Source organism: Triturus cristatus, chromosome 5_2, assembly GCF_964204655.1.
Source record: "Triturus cristatus chromosome 5_2, aTriCri1.1, whole genome shotgun sequence".
NCBI classification, from domain to species: domain Eukaryota; kingdom Metazoa; phylum Chordata; class Amphibia; order Caudata; family Salamandridae; genus Triturus; species Triturus cristatus.
In genome coordinates this window covers 517,738,932-517,761,061 of record NC_140588.1, presented here as the reverse complement: position 1 = coordinate 517,761,061, position 22,130 = coordinate 517,738,932, and the positions used below count along the sequence as shown (strand labels likewise).

Sequence of the window (22,130 nt, the reverse complement as noted above, 5' to 3'; positions counted from 1 at the left end):
TACCACTCATTGCGTCATGTGATGCAGTGAACATAAAAGAAATACTCTTAGCAGGGTAAATACAATTATTTTGAAACAAGTGACTGTATATATGATATCAAAAAAATGCCACAATTATTATATAAATTATATAAATAATTTAAAATAATTAGAATTTATAAATTACAAAGTGCAAAATGCAATGTGCTAATCGATGTTCCTTAAATGGCTGACATTTATAGGTGCAAATACCTTAATGTAACAGGAGCATCATTTTTTATGCACGGCATAGAAAGGCATAGATTTTGGAAAGAAGGAGAATACCTATTGTCCTTAAGTCTACAGCCACGAGTCATAGAGAGTCTGCAGGAAGATTTCCAAAAGAGCTTATAAAGTTCTAAAAGTGTTTTGAAAGGGCTGGAAATTAATATATAAAAATAATCACAATTATTTCTATTGTGATTAGAAATCATAATAGTTATTAAAAGAATTTCAAAATCTCAGGTTAATTTTATCACCCTGATTGTTTTAAGGGAATTCGAACAAGGAAGTTGCAAGATTCATAAACCCATTAAATAAATACATTCTCAGATTACAAGCAATGTATAGATTTTTTTGTGAGGAAAAAACGTCTCAATACACCCTGAGTTCTACATCTAAATCAACAGTTATGTGTCATCTAATTTTACTTATAAGATATAAGAGTCAGGGAGTTAGAAGATAGTCAAAAACTCAATGACACGGTGTATGAATCACCTAAAAAGTTGGTGTCATATGGGTATGATTTGGTATGAAGGGACTACATGATCAATTATGCAAAAAAAGGAAATTTGTAATAAGATTGAGGGGGATCCAATTGCAATGTCAGTGAAGTTCCTCCAATCTGTCTGAAGTTTAATCGATTTTATCAAAAAATATATATACTTTAAATTATTCTGACAATATTATAAATAGCCTTTAAAAAGATCTATATTTAAAAATACATTCTTAAAATGAGAAAATGCATAAATATATTAAAAGACTTTTTTCAAAAACCCAATAAAATGCAATATAAAAGAAATTCCCCTCCCTTAATAACATGAAAAATTCCTTTTAAAATACAGTGAAATGACATCATATAAGCATCAAAAAGCATGGCCTCATAAGAAATTGTAAAGCTCTTCCCCATTGTTCAGTCCATTCGGGGTACGGGTGTTTAATTCAAGTATAAATTTGGATTCTAGTTGTCTAAGAGCTTTTTCCCTGTTGCCCCCCTTCTCATGGGTGGAACAGCAGAGATAACAAAATACTTGAGGTCCTCCAATTTGTTCATGTGCACTGCCTTGAAATGTCTGGCCACAGGATATGACATGTCAGAATTGACTATCGCTCTAAGATGTTGTAAGATGCGTACATGCACCTGGAGCTTAGTACTCCCTATGTATTGCAGATTGCAGGTGCAGCTCAATACATAGACTGCAAACTCCGTGCGGCAGTTGTATCTGGCCTTGATTAGGTTATTGGACGCACCAAATACAGTAGTGTATTGGGAGGTATTGATTCCAAACCTGCAGGCCCTGCATGTGCTGCATTTCACAAAACCATTTTGTGGTTTAAGCCACATGGTACTAGTTTTGCTAGTTGGAGCAGTCAACTCTGGACTGGATTTAACTAAGGCATCATGTATAGATTTGGATTTTCTGAATGTCAGGGTTGGCGGAGCGGGAAATAACTGACTAAGTATCATGTCAGTTTGTATTATGGGCCAGTGCTTATTAATGATAGTCCTGATTTTCCTGTGCTGACTACTATATGCTGTTATAAATCTCATTGGATTGTTGTCAGTATCTTCATAGGCTACACCTCCCTTATTTCTTTCAATGGCAGTGGTGCAAGTCAGTAGATCATTCCTAGATTGAATGCAAACTTTAGCCAAAGCTGCGTTAATCACTTGATTATTGTAACCCCTTGCCAGGAATCTGGTCTTGCTTTCTTTGATGCATTCTTCAAAGTAATAGTCAGTGCTGCAAATTCTACGAAGTCTCAAAAGTTCCCCATAGGGGATACTTTTTATCAAATGTGAGGGATGGAAACTAGATGCATGAAGCGTTGAGTTTCCAGCGGTGCTCTTTCTATGCAATGTAGTTTCAATACTACCTTCACCAACACATACTTGTACATCTAAAAAATCAATGGACCTATCGCTAACCACTGCCGTGAACTGGAGATTGAGTTTGTTATTGTTAAGTGTATGGATAAACTCTCTGACCAGTGTTTCAGGTCCTTTCCATACAAAGAAAATGTCATCGATAAAGCGCATCCATCCTGTGATGCGCTCTTCCCATATCACCCTGTGTTCTACTTTGAGGACCTGTTCCTCCCACCAGCCCACGTGTAAACACGCGTAGCTGGGGGAAAAACAGGCCCCCATCGCTACTCCTCTGATCTGATGGTAAATGTCTTTGTTAAATAAAAAATAATTGTTAAAAAGACATAATCTAATCATTTCAATTAGCATCTTTCCATGTTTATAATATTCAATTGGCCTGTCCCCCAAAAAAGAATTAACTGCATTAATACCATCAGAATGATGGATGCTGGTATATAAAGCACACACATCAAGAGACACCAATAAATATCCAGATGACCAATCAATGTCTTTAAGTTTCTCCAAAAAATGATTGGTGTCCTTGATATATGAAGATAGAGCGACTACCAATTCCTGTAGGTGAAAATCAACATATTCAGAGATCTTTTCCAGAATTCCTCCTCGCGCATTGATAATAGGTCTTCCCGGCACTGCAAGATTTCTTTGTGTATTTTTGGTATGAAATACATCACTGGGGTTATTGGGAACTCCGTTTGTAAGTAATTAAATTCATTATATATATTTTCATCATATATATTACCTACTGGCGGTCGCCAGTAGGTAGTTATAGTTAGGACCTATTTTCCATAGGAAATCTGCAACATTCTATTCCCAATAAGTCTGGCGCCGGTTGACGAATCCTCACGAAATTTTCCAAACTTTTGGCCAGCTCCGCTCCGCTCCTACCCTGAAAGTTTCGTGGTGATTCGTCAAGCGGGGGCCGAGAAAAAAGGGGGTCCCAAAACGCATTTTCCCCATGCAATTTCCCATACGATCTGTTGTCGCAGCTACAGCCCGAACCGCTGAACGGAATGACACCAAATTTGGCAAAGAGGTAGTCCTCAGTTCAGACTCGTGCCTTTTGCAGAAATGGTGTGAATCCATTTAGTGGTTCCTGAGAAAATTAGAGTTAAAAGTACATAAATATCTATGGCCGGGGAGGATCCGCAGACCCTACCCGCACCGTAAGCACACCCTCCCCGAACCAAGCGCGCACACTCCCGATCGCACGCTGAATGCTAATTGGCTGTCGAGTGTCTGTCTACATTCGAAACCAGGAACTGTTGGCGGCCATTTTCTGCTTCGGTAGAAGTGAGGCTGAAGAAGCAAGGGGAATAAGTGTGTAAAACATATAAAGGGGGCAGAGTGGAAATACTCTGACCCTCTAGAAGGACCCCCCGGGGATCCCCTTTTTAAAAAAAACGGCGGAATGCGCGCATCCTATCGCGTTGGGTGCACGGATTCTCTCGCGTTGGGTGCACGGATCCACGGAATTTCTTTTTTTTAAAAAAGACAAGAAATCATTGCTTGTATGACTGCTTTCTACACTGAAAGGTAGGGTGTATATTTCTGTTTTTTAAAGGTATGATTCTTATTGGTTGACAAAAACAGATTGTAAGGATCATTGTATATGATAAGCTGATATGTTGAAAAGTCAAGCACACTTCCTGTCTTCTTTAGCAACATTGTGTGCTGAACTTGTGACCTGTGTGCTCCGTGCAGTGTTCCATGAGCTTTTTCTATGGTAACAGGTAGAAGGCAGATTGGGGGAAGGGTTGAAATGTATTTCAGTTGGAAAGGGTTGAAATGTTTAACCAATAGAAATGTGTGTTTGCTTTTGAGTTTATGTGTAAAGGATTGTGATTTGATGTTTACATGTATATGTGTGGAAAAGGAAAGTGAAACATTTCCATTCTTTGTTTTTGCTGAGAGGTGCACAGTGCAGAGATTCTGTAAAAGAAAATATGGTGAGTGACTGATATACTTCTTAATCTACAAAACAACTTGAAAGGCGAGTTATTTAATTTTGAGGGGATGTATGTAGACTATTTTGATTTTAATCAGACTAATGTATTTCTCCTGCTAAAGTGTAGGGAGTACTTTTTTTCTCTACAATCTTATTGACAGTGTGTGTGCATGTAGAAACCATTCTGTGATAATCATTTGTGTTTTTCATGTGTTTGCAGACAGATAATTGTGCTGTTTTTATATTTTGGTAGAATTAGAAACCAGTCATTGTTTATGAATTTGTGAAATGAGTTATGTTATGTATCTATACTAAAATGTAATACTTCTTCTAGATGAAGAAATGTGTTTTGGTATAGTGCAAGGGATAGTGTTGTTTGTCTAGAATCACACAGTGAGTATGTGTGCATTTGGGAACCACTGTGAGAGAAGCATTTGGTAACATCGTGTATTTGTTGACAGATAACTGTTTTAAAACATGTCATGTTGTCAAGTTTTAGTAGCATTAGAAGCCAGTGTTTGCTTATGCATTAATAAAATAAGTCATGCTTTGACACTAATGTGCTGTACTTTAATATGTAGATTGTGTGTAGTCTCCTTACCCCTTGCACAGTAGTGAATGAGTTTTGGTAAGCTGTTAGGGATTGTGTTGCTTGTCTAGAATCACACTGTGAGTCTGTGTGCATTTGGGAACCACTGTGAGAGAAATATGTGGTGATATCGTGTATTTGCTGACAGATAACTGTTTTAAACCCTGTCTTGTTGTTAAGTTTTAGTAGCATTAGAAGGAAGGTTTTGCTTATGCTTTGATTAAATGAGTCAGGCTTTGACACAAAAGTGCAGTCCTGAAATATGTAGATTGTGTGCAGTTCCCTTACCACTTGCACTGTAGTGAATGAGTTTTGGTAAACTCCTAGGGATAGTGGTGCTTGTCTAGTATCACACTGTGAGTCTGTGTGCATTTGGGAACCACTGTGAGAGAAGTATGTGGTAATATCGTGTATTTGCTGACAGATAACTGTTTTAAAACCTGTCATGTTGTCAAGTTTTAGTAGAATTAGAAGCCAGTTTTTGATTATGCTTTTATTAAATGAGTCAGGCTTTGACAGAAAAGTGCAGTCCTGAAATATGTAGATTGTGTGCAGTTCCCTTATCAGTTCCAAAGTAGTGAATGATTTTTGGTAAAGTGCTAGGTATAGTGGTTGTTGTCTAGTATCACACTGTGAGTCTGTGTGCATTTGGGAACCACTGTGAGAGAAGCATTTGGTAACATCGTGTATTTTTTAGCAGATAACTCTTTTAAAACCTGTCATGTTGTCAAGTTTAAGTAGCATTAGAATCCAGTCTTTGCTTATGCATTGATTAAATGAGTCATGCCTTGACACTAATGTGCTGTACTTAAATATGTAGATTGTGTGCAGTACCATTACCTCTTCTAGACTAGTGAATGAGTTTTGGTAAACTGCTAGGGATAGTGTTGCTTGTCTAAAATCACACTGTGAGTCTGTGTACATTTGGGTAAGGATTGTGAGAGAAGCATTTGGTAACATAGTGTATTTGATGACAGATAACTGTTTTAAAATCGGTCATGTTGTCAAGTTTTAGTAGCTTCAGAAGCTCTTCTTTGCTTATGCATTGATAAAATGAGTCAGGGTTTGACACTAAAGTGCAGTACCATGTACTATTCTCTTCACTGTGCCAGAACTGAAAATGTAAAAGTTTTACCAGGCACTAAGCTAGCAGTAGTCTGATGATTTAGTCAGTTTCCCAGTGCTCATGTTGTGAACCATACATTACCACATATAGTGTTTCAAATGTCTATGTAGTATGCATGCAGTCTTCTAACATACTATACACTTGTCTTTCACATTTTCAATTCGCTAGTCAGTATCCATACACGTCCAGGAAACACCCTGTAACTCCCTTTGCAGTCCTCTAGTAACCCATTCAGCATCATGTACTAATCCATTCACTGTGCCAAAACCCAAACACTTATAAATTCACCAAGATACTATCTTTGGAGTACTCTAATCATTCAGTCAGTGCCTAAGTATTCATGCACTAAGCCAGGCCTTAGCACATGGACTGCTTCAAACCCCTATCCACTATGTATGCAGTCTTCTAGCCACCTAGACACTTGTCTTTCACACTTTCAATTCCCTAGTCAGTATCCATACAGTCCAACAAACATCCTGTCACTCCCTTTGCACTCCTCTAGTGACCCATTCAGTACCAAGTACTAATCCATTCCCTGGGCGAAAAGCCTACCACTTATAAATTCACCTAGACACTCTCCTTGCTGTACTCTAATCATTCAGTCAGTACCCAAGTAGTCATGCAGTGAGCCAGGCCTTAGCACATGGACTGCTTTAAATGCCTATGCAGTATGGATGCAGTCCTCTAATCACCTACACAGGTGTCTTTCACACCTTCAATTCCCTAGTTAGTATTCATACACTTCTAGCAAACACCCTGTCACTCACCCAGTGTGTCTCCTTATAGTACTGTAATCATTTAGTCAGTTAGCATGTAGTCTATTAGTGAGGTAGGCTTTATGGCATGAACTGCTTCAAAGTAGTATGCACTATGCATGTAGTGTTTTAACCATCGTCACACTTGTGGTTCAGGGCTATAGTTTCTTAGTCAGTTTTTATATAAAATGTGTTTGTACAGTAATGGAATAGTATAAATTTGAAAGTTATTAATATACATTTATTTGTGATTCTTTTTTACAGATACAGAACAGGAGTGTTTCTCATCTGTTTGCACTCTTCTCGTGCAAGATTGTTTGGATGAAGGGTCCTTAGGCGTTTCATCATACTTGCTGTGCCGCACGAGTATTTTTTGTTAGGATCCCCTCGTAACAGAACTCTTTTGCAAATCTTGCGCGTGACGAAGGTGGCATTGGTCTTTGTTTGCCCCTCGAGAAAAGTAGAAAATTTCCACATCACTGAAGGAAAACGTTGTGGGCGTGGTGCATCCTCCAAAAATTCATCCTTAGATTCGGTGACAACATTTACAGTTTTTGTAAGTTAAACTTATAAAATTTTGTTAGCTGTATGCATTTTATATATCTGTGATTTGTATCTTGTTTTTTTTGTTGAGAATAGCATGTTGTTTTTTTTTTAACAATCTTTGAGATTGTTTTTTGTTTTGCCTGCTGTTAAGTGATGAATACGATTGAAATCACTATTTTTAGTGAAATTTAATATATTCTGAGAACAGCAAAAAAGGCTAAAAAAACTACTTTGTGGAAATTATGCTGTGTTGTAAAAAATGTATTATTACATGTTATATATTTTTTTTCCTTTTCTTTCACAGATCCAAATTTTAAAATAAGCAATTTTTATGAATTTAGATTGGAATAAAATGTGAAAAAAATGTGTACCATTTTTTATTCCTATTACTGTGAAGGTAGGTTTAACTAAGTCTAAATATGCAGAATGAGGAGGTCTGCAAGAAGCTACTAAGTTGAAACATGTTTCTAAAGACACTCTGTTTATACCTTTGTAGTTTTGAAATCTGACCATAATCAGATATCATGTGACATGCAAAAAAAGAGATTTGAGGGGTTCATAATATTTCCTATTTCAGCTATTGAAGGACCGCAATTATTTCAATCATTCTTCTTTGAACATCTTTGCAGACAAAACTCTGTGCTTACCTTTTATCGTTCGCAAGGAATTTTAAAAATGGAAATATGTCACTTTTTGTAACATAGTTATTGTGTAAGATACTCTTTCATATTTACAAAGAGAGGAAAAGGCACTCTGTGCACTTTTTATACTCCATGTAAATACAACCTCATCATGCAGACCACTTTGTGTTGAAAGGGTGTTCTATAAGTGTTGTTGTGCATGATTGCACTTAATACTCATAGAACAAGACACATGTCTAGATTTATCAGAAATCATAAATCTCGATATGTGTGTGAAAGGTGCACCATTCTAAAATTGGTGTAGGAAAGCACAACAAGGAGAATTGTTTTAATTTCTCCACATTTTTATATCTTCAATGCATGCTGAAATGTTCAGCATACATTGAAGGAGAAAAATGCATTTTCTCATTGTTTTTGTGCAGGAAGGTGTGTCTTCCTGTAGAAAAACAAACAGCACATGACACAGATATCCTTGCACTATGGTGCAAGGGTGCCTTTGTCACCAAATGGCAGCAGTTTAAGCAGCCGTGCAGACAGAAGCATAGATTTGCAACATATTTATGTACATATGTTGCATCCCTGTGCCTCGGAAGTACTACAGCACACTGCAGTTAAAGAGGTTACTGTGTGATGCTGCAGCACCTCCTCATAGTTCTCCACTTATACATTCACCATACGCTACTAATGGATTCATTCAGTCAATTACGTACTACACATACATTCATCTAAACTAACACTAACAAAGAAATGTAGCTCTTTTTTTAAACCAGGAAAGTTAGTTCTTACAGGAACTTTTTTTTTCTTCTTTCTTCTTTTATAATTTTTTTGAGTTTTCTAAACAATTTTTAATTTTTTTTGGTTTTTCTGCAAAAAACAAAACAAAAAGAGAAACCAAACAATGAACTTCAGGGAACAATAAAAAAAAAACCCCAAAAAAACTAGCAAATGTGACTTTCTTGCCGGCGGCAGATCAGATCGATCGACTGCTCACCATAGCACAAAGTCGCAATGCACTTAGCGCAGAGCACTTTTAAAAATTGAAATTGAGGACGGATGTCCAAGGTTTGGGCTGATGGATGCACTCTTGATGTGCTCGGCTGCGATGAGGTGGATGGCGCAGGAGTGTTTTTCATCCGTCGGCACTCTTCTCGTGCAAGATTGTTTGGATGAAGGGTCCTCGTGTGCCTCATCATGCTTGCCGTGCCGCACAAGTATTTCTTGTTAGGATCCCCTCGCGACAGGACTCTTTTGCAAATCTTGCACGTGACCAAGGTGGCATTGGTCTTATTCTGCCCCTCGGGAAAAGTAAAAAATGTTCACACCACTGAAGAAAACGTTCTTTGGGTGGTGCCTCCTCCAAAAATTCATCCTCAGAAGTATGAGGTGATGCAGGTGATGCCTGCTGCCCTGAAGCCATTTTTGGTTGAAAAAAGTTAGAGCTAAGTGTAAACTTAGTCTAAAAAATCTTCTTCTCTCCAAAGAGATGGTGCTCTAAAGAAGGTCACAGAAGAATGATTGAAATGGGTGGGGTCTTTCAATAGTTAGAAGAGGAATTGTAATGAACCAATCAAATCTCTTTTTTGGCAGGTCACATGGGATTCGCGCACCCTGCGCTTACGCAGCACGCACCCAGCGCGCATCCGTGAAATTGAATTAAAAAAAATTATAGGATTAGATGTGAAAATATATTAGTTTTAAGACTAGTTTCCCTCGTACAAAACCCTAGAAATTCCCCTGTTATAGTTAGTTCAGCTAACTATAACTCGCGCCCCCGCAATGCACTGCTGATGACGTCACATATTACATCACTCATGACATGGTCAGTGACATCACTGATGACATCACTGATGACATCTCAAATGACATCACTGATGACATCACTGATGACATCATCCATGTGATAAATTATTGCATCTTCTCACTCCCTAATTTAACCGTTGATACATCAACTCAAAATTTCAGACGTCCATTCTGAAAACCATAGATACTCCAATACCAATAACTACATACCCACTCATTAACTCTTGGGTCTACATACACCTCCACTCACTCACCTGTACAGTCACTCATACTTACAGTCACTCCGTACAAGACTATCATATGCATTTATACACCTACATAGACACTCACACACCACCAATCATCCACAGAGGAACTCTCACACCTAGTCAGTCTTGCAAATAATTAATCACACTCCCATTTACTCACCTATGCAGTTATACACACTCAAGTTCACTTACTCATAAAAATAGTACCACATTCTTACGTTCTTATACAATCATTGATACAAGCACACACTCATCCATACAGCCACTCTCACAATCACACACTCTCACATATACCACTTATATACTCTTACACGTATATATACTGCCTTTCACATATGTAGTTACTGACACATGTACAACTGAGATATACATTCAATCCCTAACACACCCATACATACACTCACTCAACCATACAGTTCATCACAGATGCACTCTTAAAACCATGCACCCATAGAATCACCCAGTCACACATCTATGCACAGAGTCACACACACCCTACCCACACAAACACTCAGGCACCCATACAGATACTCAGACAACCAATCAATAACCCATATAGACACTCATATAGCTATTCACAAAACCATGCAGCCCTTATACACCAACAGACAGACACATACAGACATTCACACAGTTTAGTCACTAGTCTGTAGTAAGATACATTTAATGACTCACTTATAGAGTCAGTTACACACCTAGAAAATCATCCATTCACACACTTGTACACCCACTCATGTACAAGCCCCGGGGGTGGCGGTCCCCGGGGCTTGGGGGGCCTTGAAGGCCCCTACCCATTTAAAAAACAAGCCTCGGGGGGTGACTGTCCCTGGGGCTGTGGGGGGCTGTGATCACCCCGCAAATATTTTTGAAAAGCCCCGGGGGGGGTGGCAGTCCCCGGAGCTGCGGGGGGTCCATTTGTCCCTCCGCAATTATGTATTTTTTTATTTTCGCGGCCGGATTCACGCACCCATTGCGAAATCAGCTGATTTTTTTTTTTTTTAAATGCTTTTTTTGGACCTCTGGGTCCTTGTGGGACCCCCTGAGCAGGCCTAGGGGGTCAGGGTGTTTCTACCCTGGCCCCTTTTCTTGTTTTGCACCTTTCTTTTTCTCTTTTCTTGTGCCTTGGTTCAACCGAGGCACAAGATGGCTGCCAACACTTCCTGGTTTGAAGTGTTGACAGCCAATTAGAATGCAGCTGGTGATCTGCAGTGTGCGCGGATCCATCACGGCCATAGATATCGAAACTTTTATTTTCTTATTTTCTCAGCAACTACTGAAGGGATTTACACCATTTAAAAAAGGTATCTTTCTTAACCAAGGGCTACCTTTTTGCCAAATTTGGTGTAATTCCCTTCAGCAGTTTTGGCTATAACCGTGTCTAAAGTTTCCTATGGGAAATTGATTTTTTGACCACTATTATTTTAATTTCTCAGGAACTATTGAATGGATTTACACCATTTGAAAAAAGGTCTCTTTCTAAACCAAGGGCTACCTTTTTGCTAAATTTGGCATAATTCCATTCAGCAGTTCGGTCTGTAGGCGTGTCTAAAGTTTCCTATGGGAAATAACATGGAGAAATGTTTTGCGACACCCCTTTTTTCTCGGCCCCGCTTGGCGAATCACCCCGAAACTTTCAAGGTGGGAGCTGACCGTAACTGGCCACAGTTTTGAAAATTTCGCGAACATTCGTCTACCGGCGCAAAAGTTATTGCGAAAACAAATAATGCTTTTTGAATAGAAACAAGGTCCTAACTATAACTACCTGCTGGAGACCGCCAGTAGGTAATATATATATATATATATATATATATATATATATATATATATATATATATATATATAACTATCTTGTATGATATCATTGGTCCTGAAGAGGTCTAAATTAAATATTTCTGAAACGCATCAACCTTTGTAATTTGGAGGAATCTATACGGTCAACATGGACTATGATTTGATTCACTCTTAAATGCAAGGAGCAAGTAAATGAACAGAGTTCTTCGTCTTTTTCTCTGCTGCATTGGACTACTCCCGGGTGGATTATCAACTAAATAAATTAAGAAACTCCCGTACCCTTCCAAACATGCTAAGGACAAAATATATTTGTGTAGTAATTTGTAACTGTAATTATTTTTTCTATATATAGTGTATATATGTTTGAATGTGTTTGTGAAAGTGATATATATATATATAATATATCTAAAAAAAATTGTATGTACCTTCTGAGGTTGAGCAATAAAAATGATGTTTAACCTAGTGACAATCCTACTGCATTCTAATCGCCAATGATAAATGATATTTTAATAGTGAAGGAATATCAGAGGTTCTGATCTACCCCCATGATTTCCACATCCTCTATTATACCTATATTGAAGCCCAGGATCTATCAGTTTACTCAGACAGACTCATTTTCGCATTATATGGAATCAGAGATTATGGCGTCCTGTACCCTGAAGCAAATTCTGTCAATCTCGGTATGAGGCCTTACTGACACAGCAGGGGTGTTGATAAAAGGGGCATGATCAATCATCAGTCTCTAAAATACCCTTATATGTTGGACAAAGGGACATAACCAATATTATAAATACAGACCTTAGTCTAAAGATCGCCTGTTTTAAAGTAGCATAGAGTTAGAACGACCATTCAAACTGTTGTACCTTGATTTCCTTTCCCTGTTGCTCAGCCAGTATGAATGTGATGTGGATATGGAATGTTAGAATGTTAATGAGAGAGTAGAATGTTGGAGTGCCTGGTTGTGTGTGAGAGACACAGTTGGAGACTGTGGGCTGAGCAGCAAGGATGCTGCTCCTGGTGGGGCCTTGGATTATCTTAACTACCCTCCTGTAACTACCATCTTCCATCCAATCTAAAATAAACCTTAAACTTATGTTATACCTCATGGCTACGTCTGGAGTTCCTACAATTCATCCTTGTAACATTGGCGACGCTATGGAGAAAAAACCCTGCGTGTACTGGCTACCTGTCTACCTGAGGTAAAAAAATATTTGAATTTAAAACAAGACTTTTTGTACTGAAAAACTACTTGAAGAAAAGAAACTTGAAAATAAGGAGAAGAACGCCCCTCTAGCCCCACCATTGTCCTCCACCATCTGGAGAGCCAGCCTTGGGCGTTTTATCTTCCTCACACCTACAGATTTTTAACATCAATTTAGTACTAACCAGTGTACTCTAAAGACTTGCAAAAAGACTGGCAAACCTTCAGACATCTTTCCATCAATATATGGATCTGGCTTCAACAAAGATTGGCACTGCACCTTACTACTCTGACTGGACTTGAATTAGACTGGTCAGCTAACAATCTACTTTGGAGTCTGCTGTCATTTGGCAATTTGAGACTTATGTTGTTGACCCCATTTCCTGCAGTTATTGGATTACATCCTTTATCTTTAATTGTGCAACGACCTGCAGTGACTGTTGGGGCATGTATTGGCATATACAGATACTGGCAAGACTTCATACAGTCATCGGTTCCGTGCTGCGTGTACTTTATAATCGAAGAGAGTGTGTGAGTAATCAAGGTACCACTTACTTTTTAGAAGTCTGAAGTGGCGCTTTGTCATTTTTTTCAACATCGGAACTGGTGGGATAATATCTATTTTTTTTATTGTCCTAAACGTAATCTCCACCGTTGGATATTGGTGAGTTTTTATCCTTTAATTAAGGTTTGTTGTCCGTTGGCCGTTACCCTACGTGGCATTTGAAAAGGCGCAGCGAGCTCAGCGTTAGCACCAGTGTGCGCACAACTTACTTGTGCTGCTGTCGCTTGAGGCCCTTAATGCCTGGAGTTCCAGCTGCCCTATGACGTTGCGCAAAGCTGCATGAGCACACACCTGCCGCGAGCCACCCAACACTATTTTTCCTTAAGTGCCACCATCTTAGAAATCCGAGGTTTCCCTTCACACCACCGTCAGTGGGAGCTGCCGAAAATACCTACGGTGAAGATTGGGTGACAGAACGTTTGCAATTCTTGATTGAGGACTATTTCACTGAACTAGTAACCTTTATTTTGGCGTAGAACCTGAGTACTGTGATATTTTTCACACCTTGACTCACTGAGACACTATGACATAAAGGGACCTTCGTCATGTGTCTCTGTTGAACTGTGACTATCTGGCACCCAGTTTCATTGTCTATAACCTGGTTTACCGGGATGCTGCAACCGGAAGGGTCCATCGGTCCACTGCCTTGTGTTCAAGCATATGATTATATTTTTAGAGGAATATAGCACTCTCCTACCTGGTACCCAGCAATGGTATGCGGGTGCTGCATTCTTCCATTTGTTATCGGTTGCATTCTTCAATTTGTCATCTGCTTCATTCTTCCATTTGTTATCGGCTGTAGATCATCTCACTTCTGAGAGTGTGAGCTTAAGCACATGTTTCTTTCTCTTTCTGAACAAAGATTTAATACTAGTGGGTTCGGTGAGACATTGCTCATCACAGCGGTATCAATATTTAACCTGTACTGTGTATTGGTGCTGTTTGATGTACTATCATCTTTATTCCTATTTGTATATTGTGTCTGTATAAGTATTTTTATGTTTCAGTACCATGTTGCTGCTGGGTATTTCGTAAGCTTACCTTTTCATTCTTTGATGCGGTGTGTCATGTAAACTGACTTTTTGCTGCCAACTTATGATACTCATTGCCAGTTTCAATTGTTTGTCATTACTTGCCATTCCTATTTTGATTTTGGTTATGTTTGCTGTGATGTTATCAAGCCATGTTTGCTGTGATGGCATCAGTAATTATTAGCTCATATGTGTTGTTAGGTGCTTGAGAATGAGTCTAGTGTTTTTATTTACCCTGATCCTTTAGGGTGTGTGGTTTTGCTAGACTTAGGTGTGTGTTAATGGGTCATGTACCCTATACTTTTGTGCCTTTGTGCGATGAGTTGTGTACCCTATACTTTTGTGCCATTGTGCGATTGGTCGTGTACTTTATACTTTTGTGCCTTTGTGCAATGGGTCGTGTACCCTATACTTTTGTGCCTCTGTGCGATGGGTTGTTTGCCCTATACTTGAGTCTCACCTAGGAAGTTGTTCAGGTGTTGTCCGCCTCTTACTTGTGATTAACCTATGATTGAGCATGTGTAGTGTACAGAAGGGAGTGAGTAGTGAGGAATTTACATCTTTTTGATGTCCTCCATTCTTCCAGTCCTGCACAGCATTACCATGAAAATGTGTGTAGAAGGGGGTGAGTGGCTTTGGATTTACATCTCTTTGATGTCCCCTATTCTCCCAGTCCTGTACAATATTAACACTGCGTTTGGTTTCCTCTAGAATCTGTGGTGTGTAGAAAGGGGGTGAATGATTAGGGCATTACACTTCCTTAGTGTCCTCCATTCTCCCAGTCCTGAACAATGTCACCACTGTTGGAATTTCATTTTTCTGTTAATATTGTTGGGAAGTGTGTAATCCTTCTCTTTCTTTGTTCTTGCATATTTGGAGTTTTCACATGTTTATTGCATATTTGGAGTTCATATTCCCTTCCACTGTTCTCTTATATTTGCAGTTATCAATTGCACTTTGTTTCTTTCTCCTTAATGCTGTAATTTTATCTGTATGATTTTTAATTAGTTAGCTCAATTTGCACATTGCATATTTCTCTTGTATTGTGATTGCTATGTGTGTGTGTGTTGCAGTGTGCCAGAGGGATGAGGGACATGATCCTGTGTCATTGTGGGTGTGAAGTGTGCTATACTTGATTGGGCATGTGTTCCATTGTGTCCATCTCCTCCCGTCCCCCAGTCCCTGGTTGTTACACACCCTGTTTTTTTTTGTTTAAATCTGTTTTTATTAATTTTGATTTTACATCTTCATGAAAGACAAATTACATTGTAGAAAGCCGACCATATACCGAACCATCCATCAATATCAAATAGACATTTCAGTTTAGCAGATATTAAACATAACATGCATGTCGATGACATTGTTGGCTCAGAAACAAGTTGAACCTCAACAGTTAGTCCATTCCATCAGTCGTTACTCACCCTGTTGTTGTTGTGTCAGGTCCTTTGGAGCTGTGTCCGTACTCCCACCTCCTTGCACCTTCTCCACAATGGTGAATGTCCTCCATTTGCTCCTGCTCCTCCTGTGGCGCTGAACTCCCACCTCCGGTCACTGTTGCTGCCTTCCTGTTGGCAGAGTCTTTGTGCTTGGTTTAGGTTTTTACGTCATGCCAGTGCCTCTTGGCCTCATCCATTGGCCTCCTCGACACTCTGGCTGCATTTCAGGTACTCTGATTGTAGGACAGATGCTGGGAGTGTTCTGTCACCTCCGTGACGCTCGTCTTGTTTTCCTGTGGACTGCACCCCGTCTTCCTCTCCCTCTTCTCCCTGGCCTTCCCCGACCCTGTTGTACCTTGGTGGTCGGAGGGGCTTGTGGGGTTCGCGTTGGCCTCTACGATGGGTCAGGATGCATCCATGGTGCTGCACACTTTGGATTGTTTCTGGTGTGTTTTTCTTGTTCTGCTTTTATTGTGCATTTTCCCGCCAGGCGCGTGGGATTTGCAGGCCCGTGGCTGGTTTTCGCAGGTTTTGGTATCGCGCTTGGCCTCATCGCAGCTTTTTTGTTTCGCATTTTTGCTGCGTGGCGTTGATTTTAACGCGGCTATTTGACGCTTTATCTGGTGACTTGGTTAACATGGTGTACATTTTCCACGATAGACTGCGATGTTGTAGGTTGCGTTAAGTTACTTTTGCGATGATTATCACACGTTCTTGAGAATATGCCCCTCTGAGGGCAACATATTGAAACTATAAAAGTGTCTATGATTGTGTTAATCTCATATGTAAATTTGTTTTCGTATTTGTATTTTTGTTTCTTCCATGAAAAAAATATCACGTTACAAATTCTGGTTGCGGTTATTCTTTCAACTGCCCTTGTAAAACTAGTTATAATCTACAAGATGTTTGCAGGGTTATCTTCTGCAGGGTGACAATACTCAAGTCAATAACGTGTTCAACCCACAGGTTGCCACGTCGTTCATGCCACAGCATCTATTCCATTCCATAAAAGTCTTTATCGATATGTCCAGCTTGCAGTCATTGGACATTCTGCATCACCTCAAGCAAGTTCTTAAATGCAAATTCAAATACATTACACAAAAAACGTACATCTGCTGGACGCGTTTTATTGGGATCAGTGCATTTCCCGACGATTAAGGCTATCTTTCCTTCTTAAAAGCTTCTGTCTTGTTATCATGCCTTGAAGGTCGTCATATAATTTTATTTTAACATTGGCATTCGAAAGGAATTGTCGAGGATGTTTCATAAGACGTGCATGAATGGAACATCTCAAGAACGAACTTTTCGACCCTTGGTCAGTGTTGAAGTGTAAACAACGGCTGCAAAGTTTGACCTTGTTGGCTCTCAGAATTCTTTTCAGCTCCACGAAACACAGGCTCAGCCCTTTAAATCATTGTGTTGAGTTAGAATAAATGTTATTATTCACATTTTCATATTTAAAGACATTTTTCAATAATTCACCTTTCAGTTCTATTTCCGTCGCTCTGGAATGCATTACTTCCATCAAAGGAGTGCTGGAGTGGATCTTGCCGGAGGTCCTTTTGTCTGCCACTAACTTAAGAGGTAGATTTAAGTTTGTAGCACACAAAAGGTTTTTGTCTGCAGATATAAGGGAATAGATGAGCGTGTGTCCTGTAGATTTTCTGCAATACTTTCTTTTCATCTTCATTATTTTACCTTGGAAGGCAAAGAGATAGAGCAGTATTTTCAGTATGCAGAACGCCAGTGTGTTGACGAACCTGTGGGAAAAAACAGGCGTCTTCCAGCCAGTCCTGCATTTGTGTTAGGCTCAATAATAAGTCAAGGAGAAACATATGAATTTTTATCGGACTGTTAGACTTGGCTTTTTCAGGGGGTTCACCCCCAGATTTTTTGCTTTTTGGCCTCCTGTTTTTAACCTTGTTTTTGTTGGCTTTAGGACACTGGGCACTTTACCGCTGCTATTCACTGCTAAAGTGCATATTCTCTCCTTTTAAATTGTGTGTGTGGATTGGTGTTTCCATGATTGGCTTATTTGATTTACTAATAAGTACCTAGTATTCTACACATGTGTGCCCAGGGCCTGTAAATCAAATGCTACTAGTGGGCCTGCAGCACTGATTGTGTCACCCACAACAGCAGCCTGTCAAAGGGTTCCCAGACATTCCTACTGCCATGTCAACCTGGCAAGTGCCTCCACTTGCCAGGCCCTAACCTTCCCTTTTCAAACGTAAGGCACCCCACAGGTAGGCCCAAAGTACCCCTGGGCAGGTTGCAGTGTATGTGAAAGTTAGGACGTGTACTGGTGTTCGCAGCATTTCGTGATAGTTAAATACTGAGGGGCAGATTTACAAGCCCTGTGCACCACATTTGCACCGCCGTTGCGTCACTTCTGTGACGCAGCGGCGGCATAAAGCTAGCGCAATGCTGCGGGGGTTTTACAACGTGATGCATCTAGGGAGATGGGTCACGTTGTAAGGCCTTGCGCCACATGAAACCTGCATCCAGTTTCATGTGGGCGTACTGGCGCAGGGTGTCACAGGAACTCCTCGGAAAAGTGCCTGATTGAAATCTACAAGGTTTCACTCAGTCACTTTTACAACCCCACTGCGTCAAAACCTTGCGCCTGCTTGAAGCAGGCATAAGGTGTGACGCACCATGTGGAAGATAGGCCGGGTTGGCACAGTGCTGGAGTTGCTTCGCACCCGCAACACAACTCCTGCACTGCACCAACCTTACGCCGGCAGATGAGACACGCATCTGCCTATCCTTGCGCCATGGTAAATGCGGCGCATCTGTGGGGGCGCAACAATGGTATTGCATGTCGCACATTTCTTGGCACATCCCTGCTGATTTGCAGGGTTGCGCCAGGAAACGTAAATCTGCCCATAAGCATTTTGTTTTTCACTATTGAAAGGCTATTTGTCCCATAGGATAGTATGGGCATTACTTTTTAACATTTTACAAGTATACCTTCCCATGGAGACAAGGCAGGAAGATGGAGTTTAGGTTCTCTGAACTCTGAATTTAGTAACACATCTTTTAGTAAAGATAGTTTTTAAACTGTGGGTTTGAAAATGCCACTTTTAGAAAGTAGGCATTTTCATGCTTAGCCATCCTATGTGCCTCTGCTGAGTTGTGTATTGACTGTCTGGTTTGGGAGTGACAGGGGCTAGGGATGTACATTCGATGCGGTCACTGGGGGTTGAGGTGTGTTCTGCCTTTCCTTGGTGACTCAGAGCTGAGCTGAGTGGACCGGGGTTGCATTTAGAGTAGTGGGAGGAGTTTTCCTTGCACCTGACTAGACCCCGACCCCTGTGCACACTGCTGTCTCCACCTCCTGTCAAGAAGCTGGACCAGAGAGAACAGAACTGGTTTGGACTGAGCTGGGAGACGATTTGCCATAAAAGAACAAAGGAAAATGTGGTTTAAATATAAATAAAACCCCAGAATTTTAGAATACTTCTGATCTCAAGAGGAACCTCTGCCAAGGATAAGAGCCTGCAAGGAGGAGTATGGCTCCATTGCTGTGCAGATACTTTGCTGGGTTGGCCTGTAGTGGCTGTTTCTGCCAAGAACAGGACAAAGACTAAACTGTGCTGTGTATCCTGCTTGAAGAAGCTCTCCGAGGATTCAGGGTAGAGCTTGCCTCCTGTTCTGAAGTCTCAGGGACACAAATACTTAATTTCCTCTGTTCTCCTGCACCTGGAACTGCTGTTTAAGCTACTACAGAGGGAAAAAGCAACACTGACACCGGCGAGCGATGCCATGACCTGCAACATAGCCGTGGGCACCTCTCGGGAAGTGAACATCGTACCGCCCCAACTTGCACCACAGCCCTGATGCCTGCCGATGCCGCACCGTATTGAATCTGATGCCGTCACTGCCTGTACCGGAGCCGAGGGCACTGCATGTGATGCTCCTGATGCACCACCCCAACTCACACCGCAGCCCCGACCTCACCGACGCTGGTGCTTCATCATCGAAGAGCCGATACCTGACGTGGGTGACCTCCCGAATCCATTGACCTCGCACCGTCGTAAGGAACCGACACCTCGCCGCCACTGCGACATCACCTCCCCCACAAAAGAAGGAACTGACGCCTCACCTCCCCAACAACAGTAAGGAACTGAAGCCTCCCCTCACCTGCCTCGCTGTAAGGAACCGACACCTCAGATCCCTTGTGGTCATAAGGAACCAATGCCTCACCTACCTGTGGCCATAAAGAACTGACGCCTCACTTCCCCTGCCTCCCAGCAAGGAATCGATTCCTCACCTCCCTTGTGGTCATAAGGAACCAAAGCCTCACTTACCTGTGGTCGTAAGGAACCGACACCGCCCAGCGGCAACGACGCATCACCTCCCCGACACCATGCACCGTCTTTGTTTTCATCGTTTGCCAAGGTACTGTTCTTCCTGGTCCGTGTGACTCCATGCCCGGCCTGCGTATTGCAGGGTTGGCGCTGTACTTTGGGATTTTCATCTGACACAAATGTCAAAATAGGGGGAGCTATTTGTTGCTACAAACTTTATTTTTGTGAATAAACTATTTTTGATGATATCATGACATATGTATGGTGGATTTTTGTTGTTTTTGTCTTGTTTGGTTTAGATAAAGATCCCCTATTTTTCTAAACTGGTCTGGTGTCTATTTGTAGGGTTTTCACTGTGTTACTGTATGTGTGCGCAAATGCTTTACACACTGCCTCTGACATAAGCCTGCCTGCTCATGCCAGGATACCATGGGGGTGTGCAGGGGTTGTCTGAGAGCGTAACTTCCTTACTCTGACTAGAAGCAAGGGTCCCTAAATGGCCAAAGGTGCAAACCATTGCCAACTAGAGACCCCAATTTCTAACATGGACACACAATATATTATGGGCCATTAGTATGTACAAGATGCTGACTTATTCAACCATGTTTAAATGGGGAGCACAGGCACTTTACTCCTGGTTAGTAGGGGTAAGGTTCACAGGGATCTAAGGCCAACAAAGCAGATAGGGAAACAATTTGGGAGGACATCACACAAAAGATGGTCATTTCCTACAATGGTTGAATTGACTTATTCCTACTTGGCACATATTAACTTGCCTGTAAGTCCCTAATATATGATGTAGAAAGTGCACCCATGGCTTGCACGTGAAACGGCTCTATTGGACTGCAGCACCAATTGTGCCATCCACAGCAGTGTAAGGGCAAACATGATTTCAGGCCCAGTTTGTGTAGGCTGACTGCTGCAGTGTAAAACCTGCAGTGCAATCTGTTAATATAACCCTTTCTGACAGATGAAAACCACCCTTTTAAATATGAGTAAGCCACCCCTATGTAAGCCTTGTAGCCCACAAGATAGGGTGCATGGTATTTAAAAGTGAGACATGTAGAAAAAAATCCAATCAGCCCTAAAAGCTATTTTCACTTTAAGGAGGCTTTGTTGAACACTGGAATGCAAGATTAAATATTAATTCTGTTATCTCCTGAGTGGGACCAGTTAGAAACATGATTAACACACTCTTTTTAATATTCATTAAACTGCAACTAAATGGTGAAATGTGATGTTAAAGAAATATTAAGGCAGAATAACTTTTAGAAAGTTACCTTTCCCCTGCCTAAAAGTCCCGGAGGCTAATTTTCATTCGGCCTTTAGCAGTAGTGCAGCCTGGATTAGTCCTAATGAGGGGTGAAAACTGCTCACCAAGCATAGACAATGGTTAGGATGTGGAAAGGTGTTTTGTTCCACTTGCAGGAAGACCAGATGGGATGTAACCAAGAATGTACCCATTGGTTAGGGAGGAGCCAGGAGTCACCCCATCAGCTTGCAGGTGCCAAGCATTAACGTGTCACCACCAGGCTCCCACTTTAGAACATTTTCTGGGCTTGCAGAAGAACAGAAGAGGACTGGACCTGCTGTCTGTGACCTGACAAAGAAGCGTACTCCAAGGGTCTTTCCCTGCAGTGTCTAGCTGACCAGTACCAGCTCGACATGACCTTGATCCTCCTGGTGACCTCTGCTAGAGTTAGTCTTGACCCACAAGTGCTGTTCCTAATGTCCTGAAACCTTTTGCTGTATATAGCTGGGCATCTCCTACCTCCTCTGAAAAGCAGGCACTGAGAACCTTAATGGACTTCCCTGACCTCTGGAGAACAGGGATGGAAGACCACATCCTATCTGCACATGGCGCGACCTCGCTGGGTTAAGAAAACATGTTTCTACTGCTCACAGCTTCTACGCAGCAGCAAATCCAATTCAGCAAGCCCTCCTCAAGAAGGTATCGAGCCTCATAGAGTTTATTGTCGGATTCAGCCACACAGCCTTGACATGCTGGAGGATTC

The 22,130-nt window shown here is 41.0% G+C and overlaps 1 protein-coding gene across 1 annotated transcript in view; it reads left to right on the top strand.

The window, feature by feature from the left end:
* STAC (SH3 and cysteine rich domain) overlaps positions 1-22,130 on the top strand; it is a 943,669-nt gene that overhangs the window by 756,738 nt on the left and 164,801 nt on the right. The gene's annotated exons all lie outside the window — the stretch shown is intronic.